Source organism: Mobula birostris, chromosome 15 (genome assembly GCF_030028105.1).
Source record: "Mobula birostris isolate sMobBir1 chromosome 15, sMobBir1.hap1, whole genome shotgun sequence".
Taxonomy (NCBI): domain Eukaryota; kingdom Metazoa; phylum Chordata; class Chondrichthyes; order Myliobatiformes; family Myliobatidae; genus Mobula; species Mobula birostris.
In genome coordinates, this window is record NC_092384.1 from 45286700 (window position 1) to 45300905 (window position 14206).

A 14206-nucleotide genomic window follows, 5' to 3' on the forward strand; every position below is an offset into this window, starting at 1 on the left:
TTTGACACCTTAGCTAATTAAGTACCTGTCAACCTCCGTTTTAAATATACCTAATGAGGTTGGCCTCCAATGCTGTCTGTGGCAATGAATTCCACAAATTCAGCACCGTTTGGCTGAAGAAATTCCTCATCATCTCGGCCCGAAACGTTGACAGTTCGTTTCCACAGATGCTGCCTGACCTGCTGAGTTCCTCCAGCGTTTTGTGGGTGTTGCTTTGACCCCAGCATCTGCAGAATATTTTGTGCCCTCATCATCTCTGTTCTAAAGGGACGTCCTTCTACTCTGAGGCTGTGCCCTCTGGTCCTAGACTCCACCAATATTAGAGACAGCTTCTCCACTTCCATGATATCTAGACCATTCAAATTCAGTAGGTTTCCTCTCATTCTTTTAAAATCAAGGAAGTATAGGCCCAGAACCATCAAACACTCCCCATATATTAACCCTTGAAGTTCCGGGATCATTCTCATAAGTCTCCTCTGGACCCTCTCCCAACATCAGCAGATCCTTTCTTACGTAGATATGGGACCCAGATCTGCTCACAATAATCCTAATGTGTTCTCCCAAATGCCTAATAAAGCCTCAATATCCTTGCTTCTATATTCTAGTCCTCACAAGACATTGCATTTGCCTTCCTTATCACCAATTCAACCTGTTATTTAACCTTTAAGGAATCACGCATTAGGACTTTTGCAATTCCGGTTTCTGAATTCGCTCTCATTTAGAAAATAGACTGCACTTCTATTCCTTCTACAAAAGTGCATGACCATGCACTTCACCGTGCTATATTCCATCAGCCACTGCCTTGCCCATTCTCCTAATCCATCCAATTCTTTCTGCAATCTCCCTGCTTCCCTACCTGCTTCTTTACCTTTCTTTGTATCATCCGCAAACTTGCCCATTATTTATAAAGTGATTTGGATGCCAATGCACAAGATTTGCTCAGTATATTTGTGGATGACACAAAATTTCGGATGTGTTGTTGGTAGTGAAGAAGGCTATCGTAGATTACCATGGGATGTTGTTCAGATGGGTAAATGAGCCATGGAGTAGCAAATGGATTTCAATACAGATAAGTGTGAGGTGATTCATTGTGGAAAGTCAAACCAGCATAGTACTTATACTATGAATGGCAGGGCACTGAGGATTGCAATGGATCATTAGGACTTAGGAGTACAAGTGCACAGTCCCATTGAAATCACTGGTAGACAGGTTGGTGGAAAAAAGCAGTTAGCATGCTGGTCTTCATCAGTCAGGGCACTGAGTACAGGAGAGAGGACATTATGTTGTAGCTCTATAACTTGTTGGTGAGGCTGCACCTGGAGTATTGTACAGTGGTTTAGTCAACCTGTTAGAGAAAAGACATGGTTACATTCAAAAGAATGCAGGAAAGATTAACAGGAATGTTGCCGGTACTACAAGGCTGGATTTATAGGCAGAGTTTAGTCAGTAGAATGAGGGGTGACCTTATAGAAATGCTTAAAACTATGAGAGTTAGAGGTAAGGTGGTCGGTGACAATCTTTTTCCTAGGGTAGGGAAATGCACAATGAAGGGGCGTAGATTTAGGATGAGAGTGGACTGATTTGAAAGGTTCTTGAGAGGCAACTTCTTCATGCAATGGGTGTGAGTGGATGGAACAAGCTGCCAGAAGGAGTGGCTGAGGCAGGTGCAACAGTATCTTTTCAGAAGCGCTTGGAAAGGTGCATGGAGTGGTGAGGCTTAGAGGCATATGGGCCAAATGCACAAAATTGGCACAAGCTGAGTGGGCACCATGGTTAGCATGACTCGTTGGGCTGAAGGGCCTGTAGACATGCTGTTTTGCTCTATGGCTCTATGACTCTATAGCTCTAACTTGGACATTCCAACAGAACACCTATCCATACTAGTTCCTTTTGCCCACTTTAGGCCATATCCTTCTACAACCTTCTTATCCAAGTACAGCGCACCTCCTCATTAGGACAGCGTAAGTAATGGAAATCTCCTTTCAGAAGTCAGAAGTTTTTACCAAATATTTGAGATACAAGATAAAATATTCTTCTTATGGAATTCATGTGAGGGGGAAGATAACTCAATGCACAGAAAATATGAAAGAAACAGCAAGCTTTGTCAAGAATTGACATTACTGGAAAATCAGGTTCAGGAACAGTTATTAACCCTCAACCATCAGGCTAATGAACCATTCATTCAGCTTCATTCGCCCCTTTAACGAACTGTTCCCACAACCTATGGACTCATTTTCATGGACTCTTCACCTCATGTTCTCGATATTCATTGCTTATTTATTTATTATTACTACTTTTTTTTTTCCCTTTGTATTTGCACAGTTTGTAGTCTTTTGCACACTGGTTGTTTGCCCGTCCCGCTGAGTGTGGTCTTTCAATGATTCTATTATGACTCTCGGATTTAATGAGTATGTCTGCAAGAAAATGAATCGCAGGGTTGTGTATGGTGACACAAATGCAGTTTGATGATAAATTTACTTTGAAATTTGTAATAGCAATACAGTTTTCCAGAAATGCAACCCACCCATAACATGGGACTGTATTGTACCTGTCCAAACACCTTTTAAATGCTGTAATCGTATCTGCAGCTAGTGCTGGGCTGTATTCAAATAGCAGGTCGAACGGAGCACAATTTACAAAGTTTCCTACAAAAGAACCACAAAAATACCCTTCAGATAAAGGTTTAACCAGTAAAATCTGTTTTGGAAATAGACAAAGAAAAGAGTAAAGTTACCCTTGTAATGGTTTATGTGTTGCATTGTTTTTTTAAAATCATATGGCAGTGACAAAATATCTTAAGGGAAAAATAATTGATTCCAGAGCCGCACACCCATGTATTCAACCAGACTGCCAAGCCTCAACAAATGATAGTAACCATTGATATACATCAGGTCCCATCCATCATGAAAGATCAGTGGTTAGGAAACTGGATAGCTCTGAAAAACATGTGCTGGAATTGCGCAGCGTGATTAACATGTGCCAGTTTGACCTGGTGCAGGCCACACATAATATTCAGCCTCCCACCTCATTATCGTGGTTGTAACATGCAGCCGATCCTGTCATTTATCACATCAGCATGTAATTGTGGGGTACAATTTCCAGAGTGGCTGGCTCCAGTGGAAGCTAGCCAGCCCTGTCTCCATCTCCTCAGGGGATGGGCTCTTTGTTTACAATTACTTCTGGAAGCTTTATGTTCCAAACTTTGGGAAAGTTTGAAAGCCAGTTGAGAGCAAGGCAGGTAGCAAGCCCGTGATTATTCAGATGAGCTTCTGGATGCCTTTGTGGACACTGTGAAATGAAAAAGATCATCTATGCCCAGGGGCCTAAGAAGCCTTCTGAATCCATCATCACAGCATGTGGGAAGATCCTATCGACATGATCAAAGCTGAAATGACTCTCATAATTTATTTACTTCTAACAGGTGTCCCCTCATCCTCAAGTACTCCAGAAAAAGAAACATTCAACTTCTCCTTAGAGCTAATATTCTCTAATCAAATCCGATGAACCTCTTCTATCTGATTTCAGAAGCTTCTGCAACCTACCTGTAGTGCAGCAATCAGAACTGCACACAATACTCCAAATGTGGTCTAACCAATATTTTATTTAACTAATAGACTCAAAATCCAGACCGAGAAGGTAAGCATGCTCTATGTCTTCTTTCCTGCCAATCTACTTGTGTTCCCACTTTCAGAGAGCTATGGACTTACACTCCAAGATCCCTTAGTACTCGATCACTCCCAAATGTTGTACCATTTAGTGTACACTTTCGTCTTACAGTTGACTTTCCAGAGTGAAAAATTAAACCTCTCACACCTGCTTTATTTTCTTTCTCTCTCTCTCTCTCTCTCTCTCTCTCTCTCTCTCTCTCTCTCTCTCTCTCTCTCTCTCTCTCTCTCTCTCTCCCCCCTTTCTCTTTCTCTCTACCATGAAGGATCTTTTTCAAAGCTTAGTAAATCTATGTATACTTCATCCACTACGCTACCCTCATCAAACACCTCCATTACTGCTCAAAAAAATTGAATCAAATTTGTAAGACAACACCAATCACACCTCCCCCATACAAAGACCATTCATATGAAGGCTATGCTTTTCCAGCTGAGTTCTTCCAGCAGTTCATTTTTTTTTATTTAGAGATACACCATGGTAACAGACCCTTCTGACCCAATGAGCCCACACTGCCAAATTACACCCATGTGACCAATTAACCTTCTAACCAGTGGAATGTAGGAGGGAACTGGAGAACTCGAGAAAAATCCACGTGGTCAAGGAGAGAACGTAAAAACTCCTTATGGACAGCGGTGAAATCGAACCCGGGCCACGTAAAAACTCCTTACGGACAGCGGTGAAATCAAACCCGGGCGACTGGCACTGTAATAGCATTACACTACTGTGCTACTCCAAATTCCAAATTCCAGCATCTACAATCAACTGTGTATCCCAGAGTCTGTTGAGCTTTTCCTGAAAAACCAGAAGAATCCATTTCTCAAATTACAGTATTTACTAAATCACCAACCTGTAACTATTAGATCAATGGAATTGTGTGCAAATATGTTTCTTTCAACAAGAAAATTCACCCCCTAATGGTTTTTCCCTTCTCAAGTTTCACTTTGCATTTCTTGCCCTTATCATGTGTTGCTGTCGTTGCCAGTTTAGATGTAGGACAAACAGAAAAGGCAGCAACTTTAAGTACCATATTAATTGAATACCGTAATTAAGGTGATTTCTTATAGGAGACCATATTTAGTACCGAACCACTTTCTTGGAACTATCTTAACAGGTGAAGTGCTCCATAAAAACATTGTCGAACTCTTACAAAACGACAGTCTGCAACTGGAGAAGGACCTCTGCTTTACCAGTGGGCTAAAATCACCGCATCTCTTAACCATTATTGCCACGGGATCCTTTCAGTGCTGTAGGGTTATTATCCCGAGATGACTTCTACACTGACTCAATATTCAATCCTTTATAGTTCAGTAACTTGCAACAGAGGATAGCTTCCCTCACATTCAGTTCATTATTAACTTTATGGATTTTACCTTTGGGGTACAAAGATACCAACCAGCAACATTCACAAATTGTGTAAAACATCAGGATCCTTATGAGTTTGATAGTGCTGGATTAGTAGATTTTCCAGCCAAATACATTTCCTTCATATTAATACTCCTACACACTCTTTTTAAGATGATATACAGTAGAATGACAAGGTGAAATCGGTAAGTTTTATGGAAGCTGGGAAATAGAACAAGGTGAGTTTAATGAGAGCACAGGGACAGAATCCCAGGTGAGTGAGGAAAGAGCACAGGAATAGGGCCTGTGTAAATGGGAAGAGAACTCAGGAAATGGAACCCCATTGAGTTAGAAGGGATTGTGAGAAGCAGAGACTGCTGAGTGGGAAGAGAGTACAGCGGACGATATCTACTAAGTCAGCTGCTGAACCATCAGGATTTCTGAATCAACAGATAGTAGATTATTTAGGGTTACAAATCCAATAATATAAGAGTTGTCTCAAAGCAATGAACAGGATCTTGCAGCTTACCAGGAAGTTTTCATAATGCATTTACTTCATGACATTAAATCGCCAGTCAATGTTTGGTTCTTTCACTGATCTGATGGGATGAATCCTGGGGAAAGAGAAATATTCCTGACTATTACGGCCCTTGACTCCTCTACTCAACCTTATTGAACTTGAGGAGAAAGGTTACTACCAAAGCTAAGAGAGCACTTGAATTATTACTCAGCACATTAGCTCATTGGTAAGTGGTTCAGTGATCTAGGCAGATTGGGCAGATTCACCCAAATGAATGTCAAAATAGTCTCTTACATTTAATTATGAGCTAAAGTAAATTGTTTTAACACACAACTTACACACTGGCCTGCATATGAAGACAATGATCAACAACGGTACTCATCTAATAAAACCGAAGATGAAGATAGACAGGGAGAGCCACCCCAATGTTGTGTAGCAAGAGAAATGTCACTTGCTAGGCATTTCAATGATCTGTTCATTCCACTGCCCTGAAGACTTACATCTAACTCCTCCACATTAACAGTCATTATTATTATCTATCATTACCTTAATTCGTTATCAAAGGATCTAATCATATTCTAAAGCAATAGCCTTCTGACCTGCTACAAAGCTACATAATAGACAATAGAAACTAACCTAATAAAGGTGGGGCATTTAAACACCAACCCAACATTTTTGTACCTTTTATGAACGGGGTTTACAGTGCTGCACTTTGGGTGAGATGGGAATCAGTCTTAATTATGGTGACCCATACAGCAAGCCAGCATTCAGTCCTGACTGACATGTGGAAAATGGACAATTGCCAAGCTATTGCAGACTGTTAATGAGCTCGAAAGAGTTCTTTGGCAAGAGCAAAAAGAGCAAGGGAAAAACTTGAGGAAAGGCATTGGATAAAATCTATTTGAAACACTGAAAACTATTCATAAAAGTCACGCACTGTTTCCACAATCTAATGCCATTCTATATTTACATGATCATTATTATCGGTAAATTCATAACATAATTTTCAGCAATCACATGGCAATTACACATTTCTGTAACAGACTTGGAAAGGGAAATTGGATCACATTGGATTTAGAACAGATCATACCAGTTTGAGCCAGTAGAGGTCATAGGGGAAATTTGAGCTTAAACTCTGCCAGAATTTTCACGTCTGGTTAACGGTAATTGCATGTTGATGGCCTTGGCTCTGATAGGTTAGAGAAAGCTGGCAACAGCCAACTACTTAAAGGGATCTATCTTCAGGCTTCAAATGGTGCTGGAGGTCTGTTCACAGATGAGGGAAATCTCCAGCAGAGACAGACCATAGAAGTGAGCACCTTGATTCTCCAGTGCCAGTCTGGTCAATGAGGTAGGGAGGAGGAGCGATGGCATTTACCTGAATAGGATAGAGGCTGTCAGGGCATACTAATGAATGACTGTGGAAAGAAGTCGTATTGGGAGTAAACACCAGGTGTCAAGCCCAAAGATCCAGCTCAACTACTGGAAGAATATCCTCGCATGCATGACCTAGGTCAGTGAATATACCATCATCTTTCAAATTCAGCCATCAGCCTCAGTTCATTGCTTCATTCTGTTTCACACAACCATCAAATTCATCTTTCAAATATGATTTCAAGTAAATTGCATGCTTACAATAATCACTACTGTATCCTACAGATTGCATTCACTGCAAGCTCAAAAACAAGAGAAAATCTGCAGATGCTGGAAATGCAAGCAACGCTGTAAGCTATTTACCCATGGCAGGCACACAGGCTTCTCCATCTTATAGAACAAGATGTCAATTGCCAGTAACAGTGTCCGATTGACAGGCATCAATTCAATACCCTAGAGGAAAATCTTCTCACTGTTGCAATGCACATCAAATTTCCTGAAATCTGTTGCTTCCTGAGAAATCTTAGGTTATTATGATAGATTCCTTGAAGTTAAAAACAATTATAATTTCAGGATACTTGTATCACATAGGAATTTGGAGAAACAAGAAAATAACATTTATTGACTATAATGTGTTTTATTGCATAATGGAGCTGACACCGCAATAGTTCAGCTAAGCTAAGAATGTTTTGTTGTTGGCTTTCATTTGTACTCAGTGTCTGAGGCTTCTCGCTTAAGTGTCCAACAATAATCAGCCAGCATTGATGGATTCCCGTTGCCTCGATACCATTTGTCCATGACCGCATGTCCTGGTGAAACCTGTCACCATGCTCATCACTGACAACGCCAAGATCTGCAGGTTTGCAGTCTAATTGGGAATGCAGAAAATGAATCTTTAGTGACATATTACACTTCATGGTTTTGTATGCTTGAGGCAAAACAACCAGCTGCAGGTAGGTAGGTGCTCTGTAGTTGAAAACAAAAAAATTTCAACAACACCCTTGAATGCCTTCCATGCAATTTTGTTTGGTCCCACTGAATGTTCTTCAGTCGCCCTGTTAATGATGACCAGTTTGATATGTGGACCAAGAAAAATGGCTTCCTTAATCCTGGCATCAATTATTCTGGGAAATATCTGCCTCAAATATCGAAATTTTGTGCCAGATGACAGGAGATTCCATTCCTTACAGTTTTGAACCCAGTAATTCTGCTTTTGCCATTGACAAATCCAAGTCTCTGACTAGGTTATTTAACTGAGATTGAATTATCAGATGAGGCTCACTCAACATAAAGGGTTCAAATCTGTATCAGTATCAGTATCAGCGTTGTTTTCCATTCCTGACTCATGCATCATGGCATCTTCATCTGTCTTCTCTGGATTCCATGTCTCTGGTGGCTTTGTCATGCAGCACAGGTCTCATGGCCGAAGGAAAATCGGGGCATTCAATGGATTTCTTGTTCTTAGCAGAGAAATCAGACACACTGGTCTGCCAGATGCAACGGTCTATCACATGATCCTTCTGCTCTCACCATATCATTGGGACAGCAAACGGCATTGACTTTCGAGTACTTCTGAGCCGAGTTCTAAGATCAGCAGAGCCTGTTGCACAACAAGTGTGACAAGCCCAGGCCTTGTCTAAGTCACCAATTTTACATCCAAAATAGAACTCATAGGCTTTGTCAATAAGAGGAATCATGTTCTGTCTTTGAGATTATAGTATATACTCACCACAAATATAACAGAAAGTGCCGTGGCTGTTGCAACATTGGCGAGAGATTTTGCTATCACACATACTCCTAAAATTACTATTACTTTATTGTAATGAGTGTACACAATATGCCATGTGCATAGAGTATGTGCATCAAACCAATATACTGCACATGTAAATGCAATGCATAGAACAATGTGTCCATGATGCATTTAAAGACCTTTCTAAAACCTGCCTTGCCATGCAGCATCCGCCCTGCCTAAGCATGCCAAGGCATGCCTGGAAAAGACAGAAAATTTCTCAGCTTACATGTGGATAACATTTTACTTGACTTGAATTATGAATTGAACTAACAAATACAGGCAATTTTTTTTAATGGTGCGTGATGGGGAAATTTCATGGTGATTTTCACAATCAGCAAACCTAAAATCCATAAAATACACCCAAAATTATTCAGGAAGGAAAATCTTTGTTGTCCAGTGTTATTAGAGCTTCCTTTGCAGAAAGTTTTGCCTTAAATGATGTTGAGAACATAGTAAGTGGTGGTATACTTCGGATGAATCTTTTTTCCTCACATACCACTACCCTTCTCCCTACAGCTTCTACTAATTTACAAAATGATGTTGGATTGATGTTTTTATTATTACGTATTGCAATGTCCTGCTGCTGCAAAACTATAAATGTCATGACATATGCCAGTGATATTCAACCTGATTCTGAATCTGATTCTCCTCTCACTGCTTCCTCTATCTTTTGTGGGTTTTTTTACCTCTAGATGTCTGAGTTATCATCTGGTCAAATAGAGCAACAGTAACACAGTGAGAGGGAAGAAGGCATTTAAGCATCCAGATTGACTTGATGCAATTAAGATGTTGGCTTAGAAGAAGGAACAGATGTTGCGAGATACGAGCATAAACAGCCAATGTAGAGGAAAACGTAATCCAAGTGTCTGATCCTGGAGGATAAGGTGGAACATGAGTTCCGCACCAGAAGGCTCGGAGAAGGACTACGTTTGGGCTAACTCCAGAAGAAGGCTAACATGAGGGGCAATGGAATATTTGTTGCATTGGCTGCCCTGTCACAAAGTTGTAGTGCAAAATGAGGAACAGGTGGAAGGCCAGCCCCCACATTCTGATCGGGAGGCCAGGCCCAGCACAGAGCTTTGGACCACAAGACCATAAAACAGAGGAGCAGAATTAGGCCATTCAGCCCATCGAGTCTGCTCCACAATTCCATCATGACTGATCCCAGATCCCATTCAACCCCATACACCTGCCTTCTTGTCATGTTCTTTGATGCCCTGGCCAATCAAGAAACAATCAACTTCTGCCTTAAATACATGCGCGGACTTGGCCTCCACCGCAGTCTGTGGCAAAGAATTCCACAGATTTATTACTATCTGGCTAAAAAAAATTCCTCTAAAAAAAATTCCTCCTTACCTCCATTCTAAAGGGTCACCCCTCAATTTTGAAGCTGTGCCCTGTAGTTCTGGATACCCCCACCATAGGAAACATCTTCTCCACATCCACACTCTCCAGTTCTTTCAACATTCAGTAGGTTTCAATGAGATCCCCCATGTTCTTCTAAATTCCAGTGAGTACAGGCCCAAAGCTGCCAAACGCTCCTCATATGTTAACCACTTCATTCCCCAAACCATCCTCATGAGCCTCCTCTGGACTGTCTCCAATGACAACACATCCTTTCTGAGATTTGGGGCCTAGAACTATTGACAATGCTCTAAGTGCAGACTGACCAGTGTCCTATAAAGGCTCAGCATTATCTCCTTGCTTTTATATTCTATTCCCCTTGAAATAAATGCCAATATTGCATTTGCCTTCTTTACCACAGACTCAACCAGTAAATTAACCTTCTGGGTGTCTTGCACGAGGACTCCCAAGTCCCTCTGCACCTCTGATGTTTAAACCTTCTTCCCATTTAGATAACAGTCCGTACTATTGTTCCTTTTACCAAAATGCATTACCATACAATTCCCAATACTGTATTCCATCTGCCACTGGTTTGCCCATTCTTCCAATTTGTCTAAGTTCTGCTGTAATCACATTGCTTCCTCAGCACTACCTAACCCTCCACCTATCTTCATATCATCCACAAACTTTGCCACAAAGCCATCAATTCCATTATCCAAATCACTGATAAATAATGTGAAAAGTAGCGGTCCCAATACTGACCTCCGAGGAACACCACTAGTCACTGGCAGCCAACCAGAATAGGCCTGCTTTTTTTCCCACTCATTGCCTCCTGCTTGTCAGCCATTCTGCTATCCATGCCAGTATCTTTCTTGTAATGCCATAGGATTTTATCTTGTTAAGCAGCTTCATGGGTGGCACCTTGTCAAGCGCCTTCTGAAAATCCAAGTAAATGGCATCCACTGCCTCTCCTTTGCGCACCCTGCCTGTTACTTCCTCAAAGATCTCTAACAGATTTGTCAGGCAAGATTTCCCTTTACAGAAACCATGCTGACTTTGACTTATTTCATCATTTGTCTCCAAGTACCTTGAAACCTCAGCTTTGTCTAGACCTTTAAACCTACTCTTTCCATCATGGAGTTCCATCACAGATTGTCCATATCGCAGTGTCCAATACAGCAGAGTAGAAGTATTCCACCCCTGAATGCTGCAGTGTAGGTACTGACTGCTTCCCACATTGCTTTCTCACCTTTGAAGTAATGGCACTAATCTAGTAACCACTCCTACCATAGACTGCTAGGATTTCATTGTGCAGATTCAGGGGAGCAGAGAGGACTCCAAGGAGCCAAACCAAACTGCCTTTCTCAGGATGACATCCAGGCCTCTCCAATAATGCTGTTGTTATGTCCTGCCTACCACCCTGCCAGGCCATTTATGGAAAGGTAGTGCATTCCAAAGGCAAACCTGGCTCCACTGCATCTCAGTGTGCTTATTTCAGTACATTGATATTTGATTTTCTGACTGTTTAGTAGAAATTGGAACAAAGTCAGTCAGTTTGTCTTTGCAACTTTTATGTTCTTTTGTTAGCACATGTAGTTAACCTAAGAAGTGGCAGGAAACCCACAGAGACAACATGCAAATTTTATACAGAGAAAGTGGAGGTCAGGGTTGAACCTGGGGCTGTGAGGTAGCAGTGCTACTGCTGACCCATAGTGCTATTACTGTGTTTACTGACTGCTTCCAAAACATTTTCGTTTCGGAGATTTGCCAGCTATGCATTTAAGAGCTGCTAGAAAGAACTATAATGCCTTAACCTTCACAGAAGCAGCCATGGAGAATGAAGCAAACTGCCACGCTTTCCAATTTACAGCAACTGTAAATGCCACTTCTGAAACATAAATTGTACAAAGCACAGGGGCCAAACTTATAGTGGTTTCCTTTCATAGTTTACCCTTCTGGCATCAACTTACCTATTCACTACTTCATAAGCTTCAGGAAGAAAGTACACAAAGCCTCAGGATTCAGACCACCAGGCTCAGGAACAGTCATTACCCATCAACCATCAGGCTCCTGAACAATTTCACTCAACTTCACTCACCCCAACAAGTCTTTCCACAACCTATGAACTCACATTCAAGGACTCTTCATCTCATGTTCTTGATATTTATTGTGTATTTATTTATTATTATCAGCTTTTTTTTGTATTTGTACAGTTTCCTGTCTTTTGCACATTACTTGTTTGTCTATTTTGCTGTCTGCGGCCTTTCATTGATTCTGTTGTGCTTCTTTGTATTGACTGTGCAAGTGCGAATGCCTTTAAGAAAATGAATCTCAGGATTGTAGATGGTGACAGAGAGTATATGAACTTCGATAATAAATTTACTTTGAACTTTTGAACATACAGCATTTTAGAGATTCAAGAAAGACTGCAGATGCTGGAAACCTGGAGCAGCACACACAAATTGCTGGAAGAACTCAGCAGGTCAAACGGCAACTTGGTCCGAAACATTGACTGTAGTGATTTGATGGCAATAATCCTTGTGCAGCACAGAGCTGATATCAGCCCTACAGTGCTGATTCTGCTAACCATGAAGATCCTTCTCCAGACCATCAATCCTGCATTATTTAAAAGGATTCTTAAAGACTTGTTCATTCAAGGGTACAAAGCTATATGAAAACGTTTTTTTACCAGAAGGAGAAATCAATGTTCATGCCATCAGATTGGAGGCTACCTAGACAGAATATGAAGTGCTAACAAGGCCCGAACAGTCCTTCCAGGTGAGGCAACACTGCACCTGTGAATCTGTTGGGGGGTTATCTATTCTATCCGGTGCTCCTGATGCAGCTTCATCTACATTGGTGAGACCCAAAGTAAATTGGGGGACCGTTTTGTCAAGCACCTACGCTCCATCCACCGAAAGTGGGATTTCCCAGTGACCAACCATTTTGATTCCTATACCCATTCACGTTCCGACATGTCAGTCCACGGCCTCCTCTTCTGCCATGATGACGAAGAGACCTGGGCGAGGATGGTTCAGACTCAAGTGCTGGGGTATCAGAGACAAGAATCGAGACATGATACAAGACTAAAATGAGGACAAGGTTCTAAACTAGACGCTAATCAAGAATTCAAAGTACAGCTGATGACTGAGCACTAACCTCCAGTTTAGCTGTTCCTTAAATGTTAAATCCCTGGCACCAAAACATGGCTGCCAATTAGTGGGGCAATCCTGACTCTTTAAAGGGGCCACACCAGCTATCCATACTCCAGAGAGTCAGAGCATCTAAATCCCGGAAGCTGGCAAGTATTGTAACAACTCTAAGGGTGAGGAGCAACATCTCATATTTTGTCTAGGGAGCCTCCAACCGGATGTCATGAGAACTTATTTCTCCTTCTGGTAAAAAATATCCCTCTCCCTTCTCTCTTCTTCTCTTCCCTACTCTGTCTATTCTCTTCTTCCTAACTCTTCCCCTCTCCTGCCTATCACCTCACACTGGAACCCTCCTTCTTCCCTTTCTCACATGATCCACTCTCCTCTCTTATCAGATTCCTTCCTCTCCAGCCCTTTACCTTTCCCACTCAACTGGCTTCACTTTTCACCTTCTAAGTAGTCTTCCTTCCCCCTTTTTATTCTGGCATCTTCCCCCCTCCTTTCCAGTCCTGAAGAAGGGTCTCGGCCCAAAACGTTGACTGTTTATACATTTCCATAGATGCAGCCTGACCTGCTGAGTTCCTCCAGCATTTTGTGTGAGCTGTTATGAGCTCCTTGAAGGAGTTGTCTGATGCAAAAAGTGAGATGTTGTGTATATCTGCATCTGGAGCAGTTGAGGTCAAACGTAGGAAGGATTTTTCCATAGAAAGGTACTTCGAGTTTCACTTCAATTTCTAAGATGGTTCTGGCCTGCTTAGTGGCTGTAGATGTACTGGTTTCTTTTGTTCAGTATCTGAGTAAAGTGCAGTGCTGTTAGATTAACTCTTCTGCAGATCTATGGTGGAGAGTTTATTGACTGTTTGCATCATGAACTGTTATGGAAGCACCAAAGCCCTTGAACAGAAACTCCTACAGCAAGTAGTGGATACAGCCCAGTCCATTACAGGTAAAGGCTTCTCCACCACTGAGCACATCTACACAGAGTGCTGTCACAGGAAAGCAGTACCACCACCCAGG